General features: G+C 47.3%; 1 protein-coding gene across 1 annotated transcript in view; it reads left to right on the forward strand.

The window, feature by feature from the left end:
• The window catches only part of LOC140429379 (uncharacterized), a 150688-nt gene that overhangs the window by 71863 nt on the left and 53414 nt on the right, over window positions 1-25411 (forward strand). The window contains exon 2 of the mRNA XM_072516272.1: window positions 9196-9233. The gene's annotated coding sequence lies outside the window, so the exon portion shown is untranslated. The remainder of the gene's footprint in view (window positions 1-9195; window positions 9234-25411) is intronic.

Raw genomic sequence — 25411 nt, forward strand, 5'->3', positions numbered from 1 at the left:
GGGGTGTCGTCTCCCTGTTGCTCCAGGTCTCTCCGTCTCCCGTGGAGTGCGAGGGGCATCCTGCGGGCGTCACATGCTGGAGTGTCCGGGTCTCTCCGTCTGCCGTGGTCTCCGAGAGGCATCCTGCGGGCGTCGCATGCTGGAGGGTCCGGGTCTCTCCGTCTGCCGTGGTCTCCGAGGGGCATCCTGCGGGCGTCGCATGCTGGAGGGTCCGGGTCTCTCCGTCTCCCGTGGTCTCCGAGGGGCATCCTGCGGGCGTCGCATGCTGGAGGGTGCGGGTCTCTCCGTCTCCTGTGGTCTCCGAGGGGCATCCTACTGGCGTCGCATGCTGGAGGGTGCGGGTCTCTCCGTCTCCTGTGGTCTCTGAGGGGCATCCTGCGGGCGTCGCATGCTGGAGGGTGCGGGTCTCTCCGTCTCCTGTGGTCTCCGAGGGGCATCCTGCGGGCGGTCTGCATCTGCGGGGATGGGTGCCTGGACGTTTGGTCCTGTGATACACAATGAAGCATGCATGGTTAGATATCAGGCAGTGATCAGGTGATACGGGGAGGGGGATATAGGGGAGGGGGGATATGGGGACGGGCTGTCGGTGGCTCACTCGCTAGTACGCCCCCGACCTCTGCATCAGCAACCTCCCGGCCCTCAGGTCCGCCAGCCCGTTCCAGGGCCCTTTCCTCGTGTACGGTCAGTGGCCTCTCATCAGCGGGCCCTCCTCCAGTCCTCACATGCTCCCTATTGTTGTGTGCGCGCTTCTCCTGTGGGGGGGGGGGGGCAGGGGTAAAAGGCAACAGTGTTAGGCAGGTATATGAATGCACGCCATCGGTTGCGCGTGCATTGCAGAGGTTAAGGTTAGGGCTGGATTCACTTGGGGGTATGGGGGATATGGGGGAGGGGGGATATGGGGGAGGGGGGATATGGGGCAGGGGCGGATATGGGGGAGGGGGGTATGGGGGATATGGGGAGGGGGGATATGGGGGATATGGGGAGGGGGGATATGGGGGAGGGGGGATATGGGGGAGGGGGGGTATGGGGGATATGGGGGAGGGGGGATATGGGGGATATGGGGAGGGGGATATGGGGGAGGGGGGATATGGGGGATATGGGGAGGGGGATATGGGGAGGGGGGATATGGGGAGGGGGGATATGGGGGATATGGGGGAGGGGGGGATATGGGGAGGGGGGATATGGGGGATATGGGGGAGGGGGGATATGGGGGAGGGGGGATATGGGGGAGGGGGGGATATGGGGGAGGGGGGATATGGGGAGGGGGATATGGGGGAGGGGGGATATGGGGGAGGTGGGGATATGGGGGAGGGGGGTATATGGGGGATATGGGGGAGGGGGGATATGGGGGATATGGGGGAGTGGGGGAGGGGGGATATGGGGATATGGGGGAGGGGGGATATGGGGGATATGGGGGAGGGGGGATATAGGGGATATGGGGAGGGGGGATATGGGGGATATGGGGGAGGGGGGATATGTGGGATATGTGGGAGGGAGATATGGGGGAGGGGGGGATATGGGGGAGGGGGATATGGGGGAGGGGGGATATGGGGAGGGGGATATGGGGGAGGGGGATATGGGGGAGGGGGGATATGGGGGATATGGGGGAGTGGGGGAGGGGGGATATGGGGGATATAGGGGAGGGGGGATATGGGGGATATGGGGGAGGGGGGATATGGGGGAGGGGGGGATATGGAGGAGGCTCACCCTGCCTGCTCTGACGAGGTCGTTCACCTTCTTGTGGCACTGGGTGCCTGTCCGTGGTGTCAGGGCCACAGCGGTGACGGCCTCTGCCACTTCCCTCCACAGACGCCGGCTGTGGCGTGGGGCAACTCTGCGGCCGTGCCCGGGATACAGGGCGTCCCTCCTCTGCTCCACCGCATCCAGGAGCGCCTCCACATCGCGTGACTCGAACCTCGGGGCTGAGCGACGGCCAGCCATCCAGTCGGGTGTTGCGGTCGGGTGTTCCGGTCGGGTGGGGGGGAGCAGCGCGTATGACGCTGCACGGCGTGAACCACTGCGCAAGCGCGGATCCCGTTATGTCACTGCTAGCCCATTTCGGCCTGGAGACTATCGACCCATTTTTCCGACGTGACGCAAGTCGGATTTGCGCCGTTTTTTGCGCCGATCGGCGGACTTTCCGCCGATAACGGAGAATTTCGCCCCTTATCACTGACGTGAGACTCACTGGTCTATAGTTCTCTGGCTTAATAGTGGGACCACATTAGCTGTTCTCCAGTCCTCTGGCACCTCCCCCGTGGCCAGAGAGGAATTAAACATTTGGGTCAGAGCTCCGGCAATCTCCTTCTTCGCCTCCCACAGCAGTCTGGGACACAATTCATTCAGATGTGCAGATTTGTCCACCTTTAAGGCTGTCGATACCCCCAACACCTTATCACTCCCTATGACAATTTGCCCAAGAACCACACGATCTCTCTCTCTGAGTTCCATTACTACCTCCTCATTCATTCATTCGACCAAACCAACTACCCTCCAAGCCCAACTATCACCGAGCCAACCTGCTGCTTCACCCACCTACCATCTCAATCTCCTGTCACCTACCCCCCTGTCACCTACCCATCTGCCACCCCACTCATCCATCTTCCGTTCACCGACCTACCTCTTTCTCACGTTTCTACCCTACCCACTTACCTCCCCCTCCTACCCACCCTAACCATTCATTCATCCACTCACCCATTCACTAGGTTTCAAACTGGACATTTAAATTTACCATACAGCAGCTAGTGCCGTAAAAAGGGGATGTGTCCTATCTCCCTCCATCCCCCCCTCCCAGGCTATACTCCGCTGGGACAGAGCTATCCAGAGGACGCAATGCTCTATTCTTAGGGGAAAAACAGACTCATTAAGTCCCCGAAGAAATTCGAAGCAGCAACCAGTCACAGGAATGTTCAAGCAATCCAACAATAATCGCGCAAATAATGCATTTGCTCTCAGGCTACGTCTTATTTGTTATATATGAAGAAAGTTCCCTCAAACAGTGTCCTTTTCAAAAGTTTAAGAGTAGCATCTTCCTGGAAAAGTGATTGGAAGACTTGTTTTCTTGTTTCTGTAACAAATACAGAACGTGGTGGTGTGTATTTCAGAATTTTGTACATTGTGTTGAGTATTATTGTGAGAGTAATTCAGCTTCTTTGGGTTCTCCCCACAGAACGAAAACATGTGTTATTTTCTTTCCTTCAAACAGCAATCTTTTACTTTTTCTTCAATAAATAATTGCTCAATTGAGCAATGGAGCTGGCCCACTCAGAGCATTTAATATCCATTGAACAGAGTTGTTCATCACCACAGGCTGAATTCACCAGACTGAAGGTGAAACTCATTGTACAGCTGCCCATTATATACCAGCTCAGCTTTTCTCTTCTGTTGACTTCAATGGACAGAATAGTGAGCTTTAGAAGGGGTGGCTAACCTATTGCAACCTGGTTTGTTAAAAGCAAATTACTGCAGATGCAGAAATCTGAAGCAAAAACAGAAAATACTGGACAATCTCAGCAGGCCTGACAGCATCTGTGGAGAGAGAAGGGAGCTAACATTTAGAGTCTGGATGACTTTGACAAAGAGTCATTCAGACTCGAAACATTAGTTACCTTGAGCGGGCGGGAGGTCGGAGAATCACCGGGGGGCGGCGTGAATCCCGCCCCCGCCAGCCACCAAATTCTTCGACACCGAAAATTCGGCAGGGGCAGGAATCGCGCTGCGCCGTTCGGCAGCCCCCCCCCCCCGGCGATTCTCCGGCCCGTGATGGGCCGAAGTCCCGCTGCTGTCATGCCAGTCCCGCCGGCGTGAATCAAACCACCTCACTTCCTGGCGGGACTGGCGGTGCCGGCGGGCTCCAGGGTCCTGGGGGGGGGGGGGGGCGCGGGGCGATCTGGCCCCGGGGGGTGCCCCCACGGTGGCCTGGCCCACGATCGGGGCCCACCGATCCGCGGGCTGGCCTGTGCCGTGGGGGCACTCTTTTCCTTCCGCCTCGGCCATTGCCTCCGCGATGGGCGATGCGGAAGTGACCCCCCCCCCTGCGCATGCGCGGGAATGAAGTCAGCAGCCATGTTTCCTGACATCACCAAGTGATCGCCAAGACACAAATTTTCATTTTCTGTTGAATTGTTTTGACGTAAATAACACGTCCGATTTCTTTAAACTTACTTTAATTACTACATATATGCTCTGTTTCACCATTTTACGATTTCATAGGCCCAGATTTTGTGGTAGCAATGACAGTGAAACTGCCAAGAGTTCCCCATTATTACACCTTTGAAACTGGCAGCAAACTCTGGAGTCCACAGATGCAAAGTAAAGCACAGAAAGCCAGGCATTGCTGTCTATGGTTCTACTGTTCTCCAATGTGTGCACTGTGGAGGTGAACCACTCCCACCAACCCCCACACACCCTCAGCCACCCCCAACTAAACAGAATGTCATCATGTAGAAATCATTGCACAAAACGGAATTTCCACTCTTTCACTGAAACGTTGAAAATGTTATACTGGTAAACAACCTTACTGGCAATGAAGGAGTAATTCAATCTTAAATGATAAGAAAATCCACATTTCGTTCAATCTATTGCTTTTAAATTGTTTGGGACATATTGGGCGGAATTCTCTGACCCCCCCCACCGGGCCCGAGAATCGCCGGGGGGGCGGCGTGAATCCCGCCCCGACACCGGCTGCCGAATTCTCCAGTGCCGGTTTTTGCGGGGGGGGGGCGGGAATCGCGTTGCGCCGGTCGGGGGCTGTTGGCAGCGGCCCCCCCCCCCGGCGATTCTTCACTCCGCGATGGGCCGAGCGGCCGCCCTTTTTCGGCCTGTCCTGCCGGCATGACTGGCGGGACCTAGCTCTGCAGGCGGCCTACGGAGTTCTCGGGGGAGGCCGGGGGGGATCTGGCCTCGGGGGAGCCCCCACGGTGGCCTGGCCCATAATCGGGGCCCACCGATCTGCGGGCGGGCCTGTGCCGTGGGAGCACACTTTCCCTCCGCGCCGGCCTGTGTAAAGCTCCGCCATGGCCGGCGCGGAGAAGAAACCCACTGCGCATGCGCAGGAATCACGCCAGCGGTTCTGGGAACACGCTGGCGCTCCTGTGCATGCGGCAATTCGCGCCGGCCAGCAGAGGCCCGTTGGTGCGGCGCCAATCACTCCAGTGCCGGCCTAGCCTCCGCAGATGCGGAGGGTTCCGCACCTTCCGGGCAGCCCGAAGTTAGAGTGGTTCACGCCACTCTTTGGCGCCGGCATGGCCCGCCCGGCGGATACCGGAGAATCCCGTCCAGTATCTGCCACTTTAATCCATAGTTTGCTCCCATCATGTATATTGCAAGTTGTCAAATTTTTAAAAATTAAAAATTGATAGTTAAGTGACCCAATGTTTTTTAATTCCTGGTTTGCTGTCTGTATGAATACTCACATGCTACTTACCCTGATTTATGACATCACCGTTGCTGGATGATGCATGGAGATCCTTTTGACTAATTTGACCAAGTCTAATTGGACATTGGGAATAGGGAATTCCATGCCACTGGGATCACAAGATCTTGGTAGTGAGCTTTATTTGAGGTCATCTGTAAATTGTACAAATATTCTCAAGTTTGTGTATGGCACAGTTTTTTAATATGAAGTATTGATTGCTTGGAACAGATTTAAGTTTTTGACAGGTAACATTGATGTGAGAGTTCTTTTGAGCTGATGTATTCCTACCACAAATTTGAATTGCCTGTGATGCTAAAGAGCAAAGAAGTGTTTAAAGCACGAGAAAGTGGGAATTTTGCAAGAATGTTGTTATTCGTAGGAGAATCAGACACAAGGAGATCAATATTAAACCCCCAACACTAGATGGGAGGGAACTGAGGAGGTTAAAACTTTCAAAGAATTCACAAAATGGAACCCCAACCCACTGCTAATTTGCCTCTTACCATTTTTATGGTGGCAGGTTACATTGCGTCTCTGTGCCCCACTCTCAAGAGGCAGGACATTTTATTATAATACTTGAATCAGGCTGCCACAATACAGTTGGGAACCTAATTTAAATTCAACACTCGCCTTCTGTGATTCCCATGACTTGTGAAACACAACACTTAAATGCAGACAAGAACAGCCAAACCAAGCAGCTAAGGGTGTTGCCAGAAATGCTTGTGAGCGAGGAAGGGCAAGGATGCTTTCCACCAAACCCTCATTCCAGCCTTCCCCAGATTCTGGTCTCTCCTCACTTTGCAATGCCCAGGAAATCCTGGCTGGGATGTTCTATTCCCCAGCCTTACTGCCTGGCTGGCTGCTGGGTGAGAAACTACTTTAAAAAATGATATTACGGTCCTTCATCAGAATCTCTGCATTTCCAGTTTCCGATCCCAGTCTTGCTCACCGCCTCCCAGAAAATATTGCAACCAGGTGCCAGGAGGGCTCAATTAATACCTTCTCATTTAAACACTTTATGTGGAGGCGACCCCTCCATTGCAGAAAAATAGAATTAAATTGAACTAGCACACCATTTTCCTTTTCAGCAATAACAACAACTTGCATTCTCTTGTGCCTTCACCACAGTAAGATAGCTCAAGATGCTTTACAGGAATATTATAAATAAAATTCAACACAAAGCCTCATATCAAAAGGAAAATTTTAAGATTCATTGAAGTTCGCCTCAGGAGTGAAGCGGGTTTGAAGGTATTTACAATTTTATAACAATTGAATCAATGGGCTGAAATTTATGAAAAGGTTGGTGATCCCCCCAACAGGGCTGAAAGCAGTTGGACAAAGGGACCCCAGGGTAATTTTACCAGCAGCAACCAATTAAGAGGCAACTGCCCTGATCACTGTCCGCTTAAGGATGGCGGCCCACCTCTCAGAGCACCGGGCCCAATCAGATGGCCAGGAGCTCATCATCTTCAGCAGTACCACCAATCACGGTAGCTAGTATTTAAACTGCAAGGAGACAAAGAGGGTGCTTCCATGTGGAGGCACCGTCAAGGGACAACTACATTTTTTTCAATGCATCAGGGGCCAGATAGATGAGCCCCATGATCAGACGGTGGATTCTCTAATAGTGGCATCGGACCCTCAAGTGCAGTCATTGTTGCCGAGCAACTTGTCAGTGGATCATGGAAAGTGCCCCTCCACTGGCACACACACCCCTCTGCCGCAGCTGCCTACTCTCAGGAACTTGCTGGATAACCTGCATGACCATTTTGATGCACCTGGCAGTTTCCTGAGACACCAAGGGCTTGTCCTACTTCCAACACTGGAAAAATGCCGCTGGGGGCAAAAACTGATCATTAATTGTCCACCTAGCTCCTGTCGGTGGACAGCTGCACTGTTGCAGTTCCCACTTCTGGAATATATCATGGCGGAGGAAGATAATGAGCTTCTCTCCTGACACCTTCTGCTGCCATTTTGTATCCCACCCCTCACCTCCTGGGCTGGTAATATTCAAGCAAATGTGTTCTAACTGCTCAAGAGCTACTTCTTCTCTGGATGTTTGTGTATTGGTAGGTTGGTAGGAACTATGGGCGGGATTCTCTCATCCCACGGCAGAGTGTCCACTCCGTTGTAAATGCCGTCGCGTTTTCCGATGGCATGAACGGGCTGCTCACAGGACTAATTCTGGCCCCTACAGGGGGCCAGCATGGCACTGGAGCAGTTCACGCTGCTCCAGCTGCTGATGTCGGCACAAACTGGGCACTGCGGGATCTGCGCATGTGCAGTGGCGCTGGCGCCAACGTGCGCAAATGCAGTGGCGCCTTTCAACGCGCCGGCCCCGACGCAACATGGCGCAGGACTACAGGGGCCGGCACATAGGAAATGAGTCCCCCAGACAGAGAGGCTGGCCCGCCGATCGGTGGGCCCCGATCGCGGGCCAGGCCGCGTCGGACGCCCCCCGGGCTCGGAGGCCCCCTCCCCCCACACAGGCTGTCACCCGACCCTTCCACGCTGAGTTCCCGCCGGCTGAGAGCAGGTGTGGATGGTGCCGGCGGGACTCAGCGTTTCCACGACGGCCGCTCGGCCCATCCCGGCCCGAGAATCGGCGGGCCGATCGCGTATAGTGGCCCGCAACCGCCGCAGCGCCACCCACGCTGGCTCCGCTCTACGAAGAATCGCATGCCGGCATCGGGGCGGTGTGGCCTGATCGCGGGGATTCTCCAGCCCGGCCCAGGTATTTGTTTTCAAAAAGGAACTTTTTATGACCACTGCTGATGAACTACCTTTGAAGTGTAGTTGAGGTTGTAATGTAACAAACATGGCAGCCAATTTACACACAGAAAACCCTTGCAAACAGCAATGTGATGATGACCAGATAATCTGCTTTTCTGATGTTGATTGTGGGATAAATATTGGTCAGGGTCTCAGGGATGATTACCACACTCATCTTCAATACAGTGCAATGGAATCTTTTATAGACAGGGCCTTGGCTCAACATTTCATTTGAAAGATGGCACCTCCAATAGTGCAGCACTCCCTCAACACTGCCCTGGAGTGTCCGCCTTGATTTATGTACTGTAATGGAATTTGAACCCGGAACCTTCTGATTCCAAGGCGAGGGTGTTACCACAGCTGACACAACTAGCTATTAGACCAAAATGATTGGGGCAGAAACTACAAAAACTCAAATAGGGAACAGAAAATGCTTTTATTTCATTACCTGTTTTAATATGGGCATGACACGCATTAGAGGGTGAATACCAGAACTTTATTAGTTACACTTTTTCCAGCAGTTCTGTGGCAATTTGTTTCAAAAACAGCAATGCATGCCAATTAAACATCCCCTCACTGGATGTGCTGAAAACTCAGCACAGCGAAGGATTCTGAATTATTCAGTAGCTTGTTATATCACTAGGTCTGATTGGTTCCCTCTAAGATGTTTCCCATAAAAATGAATTCCCATAGTAGCTGAAGAGCTGGGGTTTTTATGACGTCCATAAAATGGAAGAGCAGGGCTTTACTTGAACTAATAATATCATGGTTGCGTCGAGTGATTGATGATCTTTAAAAAAGGTTGGATTGGTTTCATCTTTCTTCACATTTTATCACTGACTTGTTTCCAGTCATGTGCAATCACAAAGGCCAAGAGAGGTAACAAGTGTTTGATGTATGATACTTGAGACACTTTTGTCAGAACTGCATTTATTTTAAACTAGACTCATGTTTGATATTTAACTTCAACCTGTATATATTGTTTCTGTTTATTATTTTTTTTGCAGCCAATGGGAACGTGTACTCTTGGGGGACAGGTCAAGAGGTAAGCCAAGCTCACTGGTAAGTTATGCCAAGAAAGTAAAAAAGACAGAGGAAAATAAAAGAATCAGGCACATTCTTTGAGGAGTAGAAAATGTTTTTTTTAATGTTACAGGATAGGTTTATAATGTATGCATGAAATCACTGCAAATTCGCCCTAATTTGAGTTGGGAAGATAGAAAATAGGGTGTTTTGTTAAAAGAGAATGGAAACAAATGAGGAGCCACTGAGAGTTAGTTTTGAGTAACCTTGCTGGAATCAGTCCTATTCAAAAAAACAACAATAAACTAACAGCTGGGCCGGTGGATGTTTTGTGTCTCTCTTCACATTAACTGCCTTCATGCGGTTTTATTTGCCTCCACTTCAGCTCACAAAAATGTTAATATATCTTTCTATTTTGACATTTGAAGCACTATCACAATGTTGTTTAACAAAAACAACTGGGGTGCCTGCAATTAATTTCTGCTGCGGACTGGTATTCTTGGACTGGCGACTCCCTTTGGAAGGGGAGTCACGACAAAAAAGATTTTGATTGAAAGAGAGACAATTCATTATACAATTCAGCAGCAGCTAAAAGTGGCTCAGGGTGTCAGCCCCAGCTCCAGCACTTCAATGCTAATGAGAGTCATTGCATATTCATAACCCTAAGTACAGTCAGCTTCTTGTAAAAACTTTTGTCACCCAGGCTTCACGGCGTGAGCAAAGCAGCACACTGTTCATGTTGTGGTACTTCCGCCATTCGAGTACAAGAACAAGATTGATTGTGTTTCAACACAGTTTGACAGGGAGCTAAGAGATGCTGCCCCAGGGATACGGAAGCTGAGCTTAGTTTGATTAAGAGGCTCTCTATAATCAAAAAGAGTGGAGCAAAAAAGAAAGAAAATCTCTTTGGTAAGGTAAAGCAATGTCTAAAAGATAAGGTGTGACTTCTCCACACAGTGCCGAGGGTAATTAGCTTAGAGCAGTGCAACATACTTATTGTCAAGTTAAATGTGAAAAAAAGTATGTTAAAGATGGAAGTTGTGTCAGTTGGAGACACTTGCTCTTCCGGTTTCACTTGCTATTAACTTGTGAACCCTTGAATACATTTGACAGAAAATTTACTAATATGTTTTTAAGTGGAATAGGCTTCACCCATCAAGAGGGAAATGATTTTGGGGGAAGGTGGAGAGAAGAAAAGATGAGAAGATGTTTCCACACTATATCATTCTATTTATTCTACAGATTCACTCCTGAAAAATTCAGCAGCATGATTAACTTTCTCTTGCAGTAATCATGTTCGATAAGTAAGTTTTAAATGTTAATGTTTAAAACCAGAGTAAATATCTTCCTTTGACCTGTTGATCAGTTTTCTCCTCCAATGAAATTTAGTTGAACTAATTTCTATCGCAGGGTTTAAACAGAAACAATCGTTTTTCCTTAAAAACAGTCGGAGTATTATAATTACAGCCTTTTAAATGTCTGACAACATTTAATTTAAAATTCTGAAAAAAGGATTTGCCTATGTGGTAAATCTGTTCTCCAAAATGACTGAACATTCATTCTGTGGTAACAATTCATCATTGCTGTGCACACTTACCAGTGTGTTATATGAGAAAAGCACTGTTGAAAGTACATCTGCAATTCTCTGTGTTATATAACATACGCCAATAGATTTGTACCTTTGGTAAATAAAATGTATTACATAGTAAATGCAGGAGCATTGTACTTCTGTGCAGTACAATACTGTATCATTGATGCAGAAATGTTGTAAAAGGATTGTTACTTCCTTGCGTTTAATTCACACAACATTTATTATTATGATATCCACTGAACTCCAGTAAACCTTATTGATACTACTTATATTGGGTCCCCAACTACCATAGACTAGACCCTATATACTAGTTTATTTTGTCTGTAAATTAATCACTCACCATAGATATGGAATCTGCTTGTTGCAGTACAAACTTATACTTAACTCTTTGCTCACCAACTTTTGTAAGAGTGCTGTATCTCTTTAAAATGAAGTGTTACTGTATGTCACATCTAAGTAAAATTGAAAGTATTCTGTTGGACATAAAGATAAGCTTTAAATCTCACTTTTGTTGATTGCCACGGCTGCCTTCTTCTCTCCGGGCTCATTGCTCCCACTGCTGCACACATTTATCACTTCAAGGATCAATTTCTCAAATGTTACTTTCACTGTTCTATCCTCATCTAGCCGAACAAAATCCAGTGAATCCTATATGTCTGAGGTTTAAGTCCACTCCCTGGCTATGTCTTGGAAACCTACCACCCTATCTTTTCCAAGCTCCATTTATCCTCAATGTTCCAGCAAATAGACAGCAAGATCCAAAACCTTATTTTCAAACATATTTATGCCCTTGCTCCACCCTAACTGGAAATTTTGAGATCTTGTGGCTCAGTAGGGAGCACCCTTGCCTCAATCGACAGCAGCTCTGTGTTCAAGTCTCATACCAATACCTGTTAGCTGCAAGAGGAGTGTTCATATGATGTGTTTCAAGGAGGTTGATAATCAGCCTGCTAATCCTTCCAACATTACCCCACTATTCCTCAAAGGGAAAAGAGTGTGTGTGAAGATATGAACAAACTGGCAGATCTTCTTCAGCTTTAGCATTTCTGAGCTCACATCCTCCATTCCTCAGATGCTGGGCTGCTGGGTCATTTGTTCCCCTCTTCTTATAATTCTTTTCATGGGCTGACAAGGCCACCATTTGTTGCACATCCCTAATTACCCTTTGACTGGCTTGTTCGGCCATTTCAGAGGGTAGTTAAGAGTCAGCCATGTTGCTGTTGGTCTGGAGTCATATGTCGGCCAGGCGAGGTAAGGATGGCAGATTTACTTCCTTGAAGGGCATTAATGAACCAGATGTGTTTTAAAAAATTGATGATAGTTGTCATGGTCGCCATTACTGAAATTAGGAGCCAAATCTTCCAAGGGGCAGCAATCACCATCTGCTCCCTTTATCTTATCTTGCACCAGATCTTCACATTTCTGACCTGGACTTCCAAACAGGCCTCTTCAGAAATGCGGAGCATACCTGTTCTGGGAGTATTCTTTGTAGCAGATGGTCACCGGGGGAAGCAAAGCCTCTTTTTACTGCACCAACTGTCATATTCCAGTAAGTAGAGAATTTAAAGGTTCCAAAGCAACTTTCAGAAGCTAAGGGGAGAAGGTAAGTGTGTAAGGTAGGTGGGTGAGGACATGTGGGTGATGGGACAGGGTGGCAGATGGATGAAAGATAGCATGACAGACGCATGAGTTTGTGAGTGGTGTGTTAGGTTAGTGAGGGTGTAGGGTGTAAGGGTGGGTGGATGAAGGGGTAGAGTGGCACATGAGTGAGTGAGGAGTAGGGTGGCAGGTGATGGATAAGAGGATAAGCTGGCAGGTGAGAGAGGGGTAGGATGGCAGGATATGAACGAGGGGTTGGGTGGCAGGTGTGTGGATGAAAGGGTAGGGTGAAAGATGAGTAGGTGAGGGGATAGAGTGGCAGGAGGGTGGGCGAGGGATAGGATGGAAGGTGGGTGCGGTTGTAGGGTGACACATTAGTGGGTGAGGGAATAGGGTGGGAGTCATGTGGGTGACCAGTGGAGAGTTAGGGTGGGGGTGTAGATTAGTGATATAGTTGCCCAAAAGTTAGAACTTTCCCTGGGCAACTATTCAGGTAAGTGAGTGCCTGACTCCAACTCAGATTTTCAGAGGGCTCCAGACACATTGCCCAAATTTTGCAGCCAATTCCTGCATGGTCAGTGTGTCAGATCATCTGAGGGGTCCTCAGCACAACCTCTGGTATACAGCCATCTGCAAATCGGAGGTTCTTTTAAAAATATATTCCAGAATAATGAATTAACTTTAAATTCCACCAGGTGCCATTCGAACCCCTGTCTGCAGAGCTTGGGCCTCTCAATTACTCGTGCACTGACATTACCGTTAAACCACTCTCTCTCCAAATTCTATTCTAATTCTATTCTGTTCCACCAATAAGGGTTGATCTTTCCCCATAGGTACTGACCCTCTGGAACTCTTTTTCTAAATTCATGCTCTTACTAAATCTCTCCCTGACCTTCATAACTATCAATATATTTTGACTTGGATGAAGGGACCAAAGGTATGGTTGCCTAATGTGCTGATTACACAAAGATAGGTAGGTAAGTAAGTTGTGAAGAGTGGGCAGAGACCTGACAAATGGAGTCTTATGTAGGAAAATACAAAATTATACATTTTGGCACAAGCTTATTATCTAAATGGTGAGAGATTGCAGAGCTCGGAGATATAAAGGGACCTCGGTTTCTTAGTGCATGAATTGCAAAAGGTTAGTATGTAAGTGCAGCAAGTGATTAGGAAAGCTAATGAATCATAGAATCAAAGAATTTACAATGCAGAAGGAGGCCATTCAGCCCATTGAATCTGCACCGACCCTTACAAAGAGCACCCTACTCAAGCCCACGTCTATATACTATCCCCGTAACCCAGTAACACCCACTTAACCTTTTAGGACACTAAGGGCAATTTAGCATGGCCAATCCACCTAGCCCGCACATCTTCGGACTGTGGGAGGAAACCAGAGCACCCGGAGGAAACCCACGCACACACGGGGAGAACGTGCAGATTCCGCACAGACAGTGACCCAAGCCGGAATCGAACGTGGGACCCTGGAGCTGTGAAGTAACAATGGTAACGACTATGCTACCGTGCTGCCCCATGGGCAGAATGTTATCGTATTTTGCAAGGGGGATCACATACACAAGTTGGGAGGTTATGCTTCAATACAGGGCATTGGTGAGACCACATCTGGAGTACTGTGTACAGTATTGGTCTCCTTATTTAAGTGAGGATGTAAATGTGTTTGGAAACAGTTCAGAGAAAGTTAACTGCGCGTCAAACACTGGTGTGGCACCAGTACTGGGGAAAGTGGGTGCTGTGGGATGGTCTACCCCTAAACTGTGCTGGAACCAGTGTTCTTGTGAACCGCACAACTAGGGATGTGGAGAGAGTTTTAAACTAAATAATGGGATCAAGGAAATAAATGTGTAAAGATGTGGGCCAAAATTCTCCGGCCCCTCGGTGGCAGTGGGATTCTCTGGTCCTGCCAGCAGCATGCCCCTCCCACGGGTTTCCTAATGGCATGGGGTGGCTTCAATCGGAATTCCCATTGGCAGCAGGCGGAACGGAGATTCCCGCCACCAGCGAATGTCAAGCCACCTCCCGCCATCAGGAAACACATAGATGGAAGGCTGGAGAATCCCACACATGGTAAATCAAGGAGTAGAGAAAATGCAAGAGAGAAAGGTTTAATATGGGCAAGAGCCAATGTGTGGAATGGGTCCAAGGGCCGAATGGTCTCCTCTTGTTCCTATTTTCTGTGTTTTTATCAAGAAGCAGTTTTATAAAGCACCTGGGAAGAAGAGGATCAAAGGATATGGAGGGAAGTATTAAGGCTGGATCAGGCTATTGAGTTTGATGATCAGCCATGCTCATAATGAATGACAGAGCAGGCTCGAAGGGCCGAGTGGCCTCCTCCTGCTCTATTTTCTATGTTTTTATGATAAACAGAACATAACTGGTAAGGATTGAGACAGCAAATCTAAGAGTAAATCAGCAGATAAGGAGCAGCTGACAAAAATAATAAAAGGACAAAATTAAAGGCTCCGTATCTGCATGCAAGTAATATTCAAAATAAAACAGAAAAACTGATAGCGCAAATAGAAATAAATCTAATAGCCATTACAGAGACATGGCTGCAGGATGACATAGATTGGGATTTGAGTATTGAAGGATAAGTGACATTTCGGAAGGATGTAAACTCGGAAACAGTGGAGGGGTGGCTCTGTAATTAATGAACCATTGGAGGAAAGACCTAAGTTCAGGAATCCAGGATATAGAAACGCTTTGGGTGGAGAAGATAAACGATATAGGCAAGAAGTCGCTTACGAGAGCCATGTACAGGGCCCCTGGGCTGGCACCCAGTATAAAGGAGGAAATAATGAGGGTTTGTAAGAAAGGTAGGGTGATAATATGCATTTGTACTGGGAAATGAGATAGGCAAAGGTAGCCTGGGTGAGGAATTCATAGAATGTTTTCAGGATAGTTTCTGAGAAAAGCATGTTCTGGCACCAACCAGAAAGTAGACAATACAAGACCTGGTATTATGCAAAGAGGTAGGATTAATTAATGACCTCATAGTGAACGCCTCATGACATCCCTGGTTAGCAGCAATCTTAATTAATAAATAAAATATGGTTGAATTTTGCATTGAATTTGAGGGAGGGAAGAGTGGGTCCAAGGCTTGTCTTTTCAACTTAAATAAGGGCAATTATGAGGGGATGAAAGCACATCTATCCCAAGTGAAATGGCAAATTAAGTTAAGGGTCAGGTCAATGCAGTGGCAGAGATTTAAGGGTGTATTTAAGAATGCACAGAACAGATAAATTCCAATGAGAAAGAAAAATTCCAAGTGGAGGATGCACCATCCATAGATAATTTAAAAAGTTAAAGATAGTATAGAACTTAAAGAAAAATCGCACGCGCAATTTAATTAAATGGGAACAAAGTCCCATAACGAGCACGTTTAGCCACATGTTTCCTGGCGCTCTCAGCACGAAGAAACACAACACTATTGAACAGCATTCGGGATAGATAGTGGTCTCAGTGGGGAATGCGCGGCTGAGGCCACACATAGCTCTGTTTTCTGAACCAGAAGAGCTCCGCTCGGCGGAACTCCTCAGTGTAGCGAGAGATCGGGACACCATTTTTAAACTGCTTCCCGATCTCTGGAACCTGGGGCGTGACCACCGTCCCCCCTCCAAGCCCCTACATATTATAAGGGGTCCACGCTCCCGCACCCGCCCCCCCCGGAACCTGGGGCGTGACCACCGACCCCCCTCCAAGCCCCTACATATCATAAGGGGTCCACGCTCCCACCCCCCCCCCCCCCAACACCATCACAGGACACCCCCGGCCCAATCACCGCTATGTGAAAAATGCCAGGTTGGCACTCCCAAGGTGCCAACCTGATACCCTGACAGTGCCACCTGGACATCTTGGCAGTGCCAGGCTGGCACCCAGGTGGCAGGAAGCACTATCAGGGTGCCAGGATGGCATTGTCAGGGTGCCCAAGTGGCATTAGCAGTGCCAGAGTGCCACCCTGCCCAAAGGGCATGCACCTGGGGGCCTTTGATTCCCTGGGAGACCCCCATGAGTGCCGTTCCACTTGATCCCCGCTTGTTGAGACCAGTACTGAACAGCATCCACTGAGGTCTCCGAAGCGAAGGGGATAGATCCTAACGCCTCAGGTGCCTCGGGAAATTGCATATTACAATGAGACTAGCTGAATCGCTGTAATATGCAGATGTGCCAATAAATGATCCCGACCACAATGGGTGTGATTTACATTGCAATATCTCGCGAGATCACGTTAGATCTCATGAGGCATTGCGAGCGGGTTGGATCATGGGAGTGGGGTCTCCCGGCTTCTATCGGCCACGTTGCCATGGCGCACTGCTTTTCCAGCGCAGTGTAAATTTACCCCTGATGAAGGAGCAGCGCTCCGAAAACTGTGATTTCAAATAAACCTGTTGGACCTGGTGTTGTGAGACTTCTTACTATGCCCACCCCAGTCCAGTGCCGGCATCTCCACATCATGATCAGTGAATGAAGCAGAGTTCTCAGCATCATTTGGTGAAGCGGGATGCAAGTTCCCCTCCAAACCACACACTGTCTTGACTTGGAACTACATAGCCACTCCTTCACTGTCGCTGGATGGATCAAAATCTGAGAACTCCCTTCCGAAAAGCATTGGGAGAACCCAAACCAGACGGACTGCAGTTGTTCAAGAATGCAGCTCACCAACATTGTAATATGCCAGTAAGGGATAGCAGCATGGCATTACTGAAAGGGACATTTGCCATGTGATCCAACCTCAGTTTCACTTTGGCCTGTGAGCAGAAAACAGCACACACCATTCTGTTGCTGATGTCTCCAAGCTTTCTATCCATGTATATATATGTCCTCATGTGCCTGGTTTAAATAAATGAACCCACAACATGTTTTCAAAGTCCTTTATGAGTGATTGGTAGATTTATATCATTATAACAACACAACATGATGTTCTGTGGTAGTCCAACAGCCTGGCACCAAGATTATGTACAGGTACAACATTTTGAACAACCTTCAATTGTACTGCATTGCATGAGGTAACCCTTGATGTTATACTCTTGACGTGCTTCACACTGCTTGACGACGACTTCAATGTCGTATTGAAGACTGCGAAAAAGATGTTGTAGTTTCTCTGCTCGCAATCTTCTTCGCAGCCTTCAACACGTCATCGATGAAGACGAACCTATTGCCAAGGTCATCCCCACACCCCCACTAGTTGCTTTCAAACAACAGCGCAACCTCAAACAGACCATTGTTTGCAACAAACTACCCAGCCTTCAGGAGAACAGCGACCGCGACACCACACAACCCTGCCATGGCAACCTCTGCAAGACGTGCCAGATCATCGACATGGATACCACCATTACACATAGGAACACCACCCACCAGGTACGCGGTACATACTCGTACAACTCAGCCAACATTGTCTACCTCATACGCTGCAGGAAAGGATGGCCCAAGGCGTGATACATTGGCGAGACCATGCAGATGCTGCGACAACGGATGAACGGACATCGTGTGACAATCGGCAGGCAGGAATGTCCCCTTCCAGTCGGGGCACACTTCAGCAGTCAAGAGGATTCAGCCTCTGATCTTTGGGTTAGCGTTCTCCAAGACTGCCTTCAGGATGCACGATAACGCAGAATCGCTGAGCAGAAACTGATAGCCAAGTTCCGCATGCATGAGTACGACCTCAACTGGGACCTTGAATTCATGTCTCACTACATTCACCTCCCACCATTTGGCCTGGGCTTGCAAAATCCTACCAACTGTCCTGGCTTGAGACAATTCACACCTCTTTAACCTGTGATAAATCCTCTTTCCAGTCGCACCGTCTGGACCTGTAAAGACTTGATTACCTGCAAAGACTCGCATTCAAAGTATCATTTTACATCATTGACTTTGCTTATAGATGTGTTTGTCGAACTCACCTCTTCACTCACCTGATGAAGGAGCTGAGCTCCGAAAGCTAGTGATTCCAAACAAACCTATTGGACTTTAACCTGGTGTTGTAAGACTTCTTACTGTCTCAAAGGTGTACAGACCAAGCAAGATCTACACATTGCAATGTTACATCTGAGAGCAACATTTTAAGTGCAACTACTTCATCATCAGTAGAGGTCATGTTTGGCAGACCAGTATGCACAAATTTACTTTCTCTTACCCATCCTACTCTCTCAGTAGCAAAAGACTGCTAGAGAAGATTACCAACATGTATGATAAAAATTCAGGTAGAGAACTGCCAAGATGAAGTTGGGACAACCAGTTCACATCCAGGATCCCACAGACGGTGAGTGATAACCAGCCAAGGTGAGAGGATTGGTTCAGAACTGATGTGCTGTGAAGTCAGTACACATAATAATGCAAGGATGAAGCATAACCGAGGAGACCGCAACCACGCTAGTCTTAATACATCGAGGACAAGATCCTAAATGAAACATCCAAGAATGACAATCCCACAGATAACTGTGAGAAATTAAAGAAAGCTCCAGACAAGTTTAGCATTGTAAGATCTGAGCATACCACAGATTACCTTTACGCTTTAGAGGCTCATAGAATCATTTGTCCCGTGCACTTAACTAAACTTGAACATGTATTGTGAACAAGTTATACGTTTTTGGAAGGGGGGAAAGTATCTTTGAAAAGATAGAGGAATTTGTAATAGGCCTGTAAGGGACAGCAGCAAGGCATCACTGGAAGGGAAGTGTGTCATGTGATCCACTTTTGGCATGTTAGTAGAAAGCAGCAGGCACAGCTCTGATGCTGATGTCTGCAAGCTTTCAATCCATGTATATATGTTCTCATTTTCCGAGTCTAAATAAATGAACCCACAACGTGTTTTCACAATCTCTTATGAGTGATTGGTGCCTTTATATCATTATAAAACCACAACAACCACCAACTTCACGTGGGCAATTAGGAATGGGCAACAAATGCTAGCTTTGCCAGTGATGACCCACATCCCATGAAAGAATAAAAAAGAGCTAAGAGTTGTTAAATATAAATCTACATAATTTCATGAGCAACTGTGTGTCCAAGTAGATAAAGATTACACCAAACATTGGGTCCTAAAGTTGAATCATTCTCTCTCAGCAATTGATGACTCAGATTTAGCACTGTGCTGTTTTATTCCGTGCAACTTGGCATCAAACATTGCTGATAATGAATAAAATAATGCAGCAAAATGTTTAAATAACTTCTAGAAGAAAACTCGACCTTAAAATAATTTCCAAGTATCTAGCTACTGCGCACTGATTTCACTGGACACCTATATTCCATTCATTTATTGCCTGCTTTGTTCTCTCTCACTTGATGAGTGATATTATGTGGTCCCTAAAGCTTCTGTAATTCACGTCCATTAAGCAAGTCCAATAAAAAGTATCATATATGGCACTTGGAGAATATGTGCCTATAAAATTGCCATTAAATTGGAATCTTACAACTTTAAATAACAGCATGGTGAGGTTTTATACCGTTTATGTACATATGCTGTGCAGTTGGAAGATGCAGCTGCCCCGTGTGAACATTCCATTCTCTTTTGAAGGAATACATTGAAAATGTGAACTGTTGCTTTATTCTGCGACACCTGCATGTGTCATGTGCACTGAAATGACAAATCCCTTGGTTAAAGAATGGTTTTACAATTTTGTAGCATACATGTCACACAGATAAAATCCTTCCCCAGTTTCTATTTGTTCTTTATCACTAAACTCACCAGAGATTGACTTGCACCACAGGTATTGCTGCGGGCTTAGTCTCAGCTCTTTGGCTCTGTGATGGGAAGTTCATTGTAAGGTAGGTTCAATCTGAGTGAGATCATTCAGGGCTGATACAATCACAGATACTGTAAAAGAACAACCAAGTGTTAATTAAAATGAAAGAAAAATTGGCTTATTTGATTTCTCTCTTTTTCTGTCCTGAGGCTGGAAGCATCTCACCCAGAATGGCATTCAGAACAAACCTTCCGTGTACAAAATGGTTCAGTACCCACATAAAGGGTGCACTATTCCTGAATTTCATGTTTAGCATGATCATGAGGAATATATTAATAATTATAAAAACAAATCTTAATCATTATACATGTGACAATTACTACTTCTTAATTAGATTGAGATCAAACGGTCTAAAAGTTCAACTGGTAAAGAAACCTTGTAGCATATCTTCTCTGTACTGAGGTCACCAAAATCTATGGTGATAGTAAAGATTTTATAAGTAGCCCTGAGTTCACCCTTCTAAATATCTACTCATTTCTAATGGTCCGAGACCAGGGAATCCTACCCGTGGTCAATGGAGTTATCCTTGTTCCCCTCTCGCCCGCGCATTCTTGCGGCGGGCGTGATGGAAGAATCTAGCCCACTCACTCACAAGCCCATCACACATTCATACTCGTTGCCACATCAAGGGACATCACCACTCATTTTCACATGTTCTGGCATCTCCACCTGGTCTCATCTCCTCTCGAGCTTGCGTCCTCACTCTGTCAAGGGCTCCACTCGCCAGACATCCATGACACCTGCACTCACACGCATCTTGCTCACACTCTGTCTTCATGCAGGACAAGCTGGCTTACAATGAAAAAGAGATGTTCCATACCAGTGGGGAGTCACCATGATCAATTTTCTCTCTCACATTGAGAATAGAGCCATCCAACTGGCCAGCAAGGATGTGGACCGTGCCTGTACTGATGGTGAGTTTGGCGATGCTCAACCAGGCGAGGATCCTGCACTACAACATCCATCAGACAACCATATTGTGAGTGATTTCTCCTAGTTCACAGTCCACTACCATGCACTAATTATCTCTCCTTTCTTTCACAGACCCCTGTGGAAAGCGACCAAGATCAGGCAAGATCCAGGCCACTGACTCCAGCCCTGAGGAGACCTCAAGTGAGGAATCTGAGGAGAGTCACATTGAAGATCCGTCACTGCATCACACCCACCAGAGCATAGACAAACACCTTGATGGGATTTAGTTCTAGAGCAGCCTCAGGGTCACAGTCTGGTCAATAGAGGGTACTATCTGATCCACAGCAGGTGGAGGCACAGACATCCCAAGTTGTTGGCTCTTGGAGGATTGCTGGTCCAAGTCAGATGACGAGCTTCCGGACTTGGCCCTTAATTAGTTGGTGGAATTTCAGCAATGGTCAAGGGAATATCAGGAATTAATGTCAGCTGCACTCTTCAGATTGCAACGCATGATGGAGGAATCCTTCGACTTCAGTCTGAGGCGACAACACTGGCATACCAATGCACCAAGGTCAACACCGGCAGATTGGCGGCCGCTGTGAAGAACTTGGTGCAGGACAGTGGTCCTGCACTGCTGTCCATTGCTGTGACCATTAGTGGCCTCCTTCTGTGTCAACGTGAGGCCTGGTGGGGGTGCGTCTCAATTTTACTCCAGCTGTCCCTTGTCCTCAAGGAGCTATCCAGTCCCCCTATCTGCATACATGAGAAGTGAAGGGCACTGTTGAAGGGAACAGGTGGTGATGCTTGAAGAAGGCTCATGTATGCTGAAACTCCATGCACCCACTGTCCCCCAGCAGGGTCTCCTGTTATGAGCTTCTTACTGAGATTTTGTGTGCTACCCTCAGCCAGACAGGTGTCAGATGTTCCCAGATACAATATGATGACCTCAGCTCAAAGTCAGAGAACCTTGGCAAAAACATAATATATTTTCAAGAAGGAGTTAGACATAGCTCTTGTAACTAAAAGAATCAAAGGATATGGAGGGAAAGTGGGAACAGGTTATTGAGTTGGATGATCAGCTATGATCATAATGAATGGTGGAGCAGGCTGGAGAGGCCGAATGGCCAACTGCTGCTCCTATGTTTTATGTTTCTATGCTTTCAGCTCACTTGTGTACAGGCACTGAGACACCCAATCTTGAGTGTCTTTGATGCACGATCAATGACCACCAAAGCGAGGTTGTAGTCCAACTGAAGGCTTTAATAAGCTAGATGTTTCCCCCAGCAGCTCAGGTACAGAATGAAAGCTGCTGGGGCGGCACGGGCTCTTATACCCCGCCTTGCAGGGCGGAGCTACCACACAGCTTGACCAATAGGAAACATACAATATCTACCAATGGTGTTCCAGCATTACCAGGTACCGTAATACCTCTACACAGACTACCACAGTCTTCAAACCTGAACTTGTGACTATTGCAGGGAGAATGGTGGGCGGGATTCTCCGTCCCGCCAGCTGGCAAATGGGGTTTCCCATTGTGGGCAGCCCAAAACCATCGGGAAATCCCTGGGCGTGGGTGCGCTGCCAGTGCAACGAAGAATCCCAGCAGTGGAGAATCCAGCCACATATCTTCACAAAGTTGGTGGGCGTGGTTTGTCCCATTGCCTTCGCTGCCCAACAGGTTATTGATACAGCTTGCAAATGGTGACCTCTGAGGGGCAGATCAGCTATTAGGCCTGCCCTGGAATTGCTGATCATTGCTTCTTGCAATGTGCCGAGGGACAATGGAATAGGATCGAGTGTGTGAGGAACCAGACACATTCCTCATAAGCCAAGACACATACTCTTGAGGGCTTCATGTTGTCTTATCAATTTGGACTTCACAAGGGAAAGATCTGGCCATGAGGACATACTGCTCGTATGTCTGATCAGAGTAGGCATCTCAATGTCTTGCAGCCAGGTGTCTGGCCTTGACATTCTCAGATGTGGTGCCTCCATTCTTGCATTGTGATTAATGGAACTATTCAACCCAAACTGAAACTTCTGGAAGAGAGTGTCATTTAGGGAAGTGTGCCGCAGCCCACTGAGTCACATGTACATGCTGATACACCCATGAAATTTCATTGGGTCCCTTGTCCCAAGTGTCATGTTTATTTCTCACTAGCAAGGTAACACATCATGAGTGGCTGCCTTGGTCATGATGGATCTCGCTGAGGAGCCTTGCCAGGTTAAAGACATGCAGCCATTGTCAAACTCATTACCATCCAGATGCGACTGGGTTGCTGGATGGACACGTGAAGATGCACTTTCTGATGTCTAAGCCCAGAAGGACGTCCTCCAAGTAGCTCATCATCTCAGGGCTGACAAATACATAGCCGCGCTTACTTTGAAGCTTGTGCTGAACCCTGGGAGCGCTATGCATAGTTGTGCAAACTACCCCAGAATTCCCAGTGAAGTGCAGGTCACCAGGGATGATTCTGGAGGGATGATTCTGGTGAGTAGGCATCATACTGAGATACGAATAGACTATAATGACGTTCATGACATTTGGCAGCAGGAAATGTGGTTGACCATTGATGGGGAGAGCGCACAATCGCTTCCTGCTTTTATGTAATCAGAAACTGCACCTTGGGCCTTCTTGCGAGATTTTGCACTCGATGCCTCCAAGATGCCCAGCCTGATCGGAAGCGGAAAACCCAACCTATGTTTCTGGTGTGCAGGTTGTTTGTTAAGTCTGGATGATGTTACCGATGCATGTCAGTTTTTAATCTGTTGTCTCCACACAAGCTGCCTGGCTGGACATTTATAATGGTTTTGACTTTTCTTGCAAAACAGGTTGAATGGCCCTGGAGAAGTAATCTGTGTACATGGCCATTCTGCCCCAGCATATGAGTTTAAGGGTGGCCTTGGTGTATAAGTGAATGTAGACCAATGTTTACTTACTCAGACTAATGCTGCATGGAGTGCAAGATGACCACTAAAAAAACACGGTCCCAATGGTTATCATAATCTTGCACCAGTGATACTGCAGTAATTTCATTCTTCCGTCAGTGACTGAAAACAGTTCAGGAGTATTTGACAGCAAATTCACTTTTAAAGAACAAGCTAAGTTAACCATTTCAGTGCTACATTACAATTTAAGATGCACAAGTATGCATTTGATTTTAAATGCTTGCTGCTAGAATGAGTTTCTGCTTGTTCCTGAATATGACAAGCACCTACAAAACTACAGTATACTTCACAATGAAAAGAATACTCAGAAGCAAAGTTTCAAACATTGTAGTTTGCTTTTACTTTTGCATCTGTTGCTAGAAGTGCTGTCTCAGTTCCAAAAAGGTTAGAACCTTCATAAAGAGGAATAAAGCAGAGAAGAGAAGTGGGGTGGGCAGAAGGAGGAAAAAGGACAGTAGAAATAGCGCTTAAGAATGAAGAGCACATGTAAAAGAGAGCCGACAGGCAGAGGGATGGAGAACTTCTATAAGTCAGTGTTGCATCTTTATGATCTGCTGGTGGATTCTGCAACCCAGGGCCAGGTGGTAGGCGAGTCATTTGGACAAATGTGTGGACAAAACCTTCTCCCATACATCTGTCATTGCACAGGTTTCTTCTATTAAGCGGAGACCAAAATAATTTCCTGTGTGGTGCTGCACGTTATGTACAAAGGGAGAGGGAGCAAGCTTTAAATGCTTCCTGATATTATAGGTTTTAAATAGCCTGAAGCAGGAGCCTATATTTGGATGATTTATTGTGCTTATTTTAATTTCTGGTAGATTACTAAATTGTTGTGACATTAAATTTTCAGCCACATCAGCTTTATTGAAGTAGAAAGGTTAAAAACAATGACTGTTTTGTGGTTAGAGAAATTTACTTCTCCCTGCATGACAATTATTTCAGTCGAAGTCAGGCAACTTGCCAGCAGTTGTGATTTTCAACTACAAACATAATTCTTACCGTGTCTTTAGAGTTGCAACATTGATTAGTTTTCATTGTCCCATGTTGAAACAGTTTGTTCAACACTCAACATTTCTGTGTACACGGTTACTATAGAATGCATGACTGCCTGCACTTGAAATGAAAAATGAAATGAAAATTGCTTATTGTCACAAGTAGGCTTCAAATGAAGTTACTGTGAAAAGCCCCTAGTCGCCACATTCTGGTGCCTGTTCGGGGAGGCTGGTACAGGAATTGAACCGCGCTGCTGGCCTGCTTGGTCTGCTTTCCAAGCCAGCGATTTAGCCCTGTGCTAAACCAGCCCCTGGTTCATATAGATCTGCAAGTTAGTATAAACCAGATGATAATAAGCCACGTTCAGTATACCCATCTAATAGTGGCAAACCTGAACTC

The sequence above is a fragment of the Scyliorhinus torazame genome, chromosome 9 (genome assembly GCF_047496885.1).
Source record: "Scyliorhinus torazame isolate Kashiwa2021f chromosome 9, sScyTor2.1, whole genome shotgun sequence".
Lineage (NCBI taxonomy): Eukaryota > Metazoa > Chordata > Chondrichthyes > Carcharhiniformes > Scyliorhinidae > Scyliorhinus > Scyliorhinus torazame.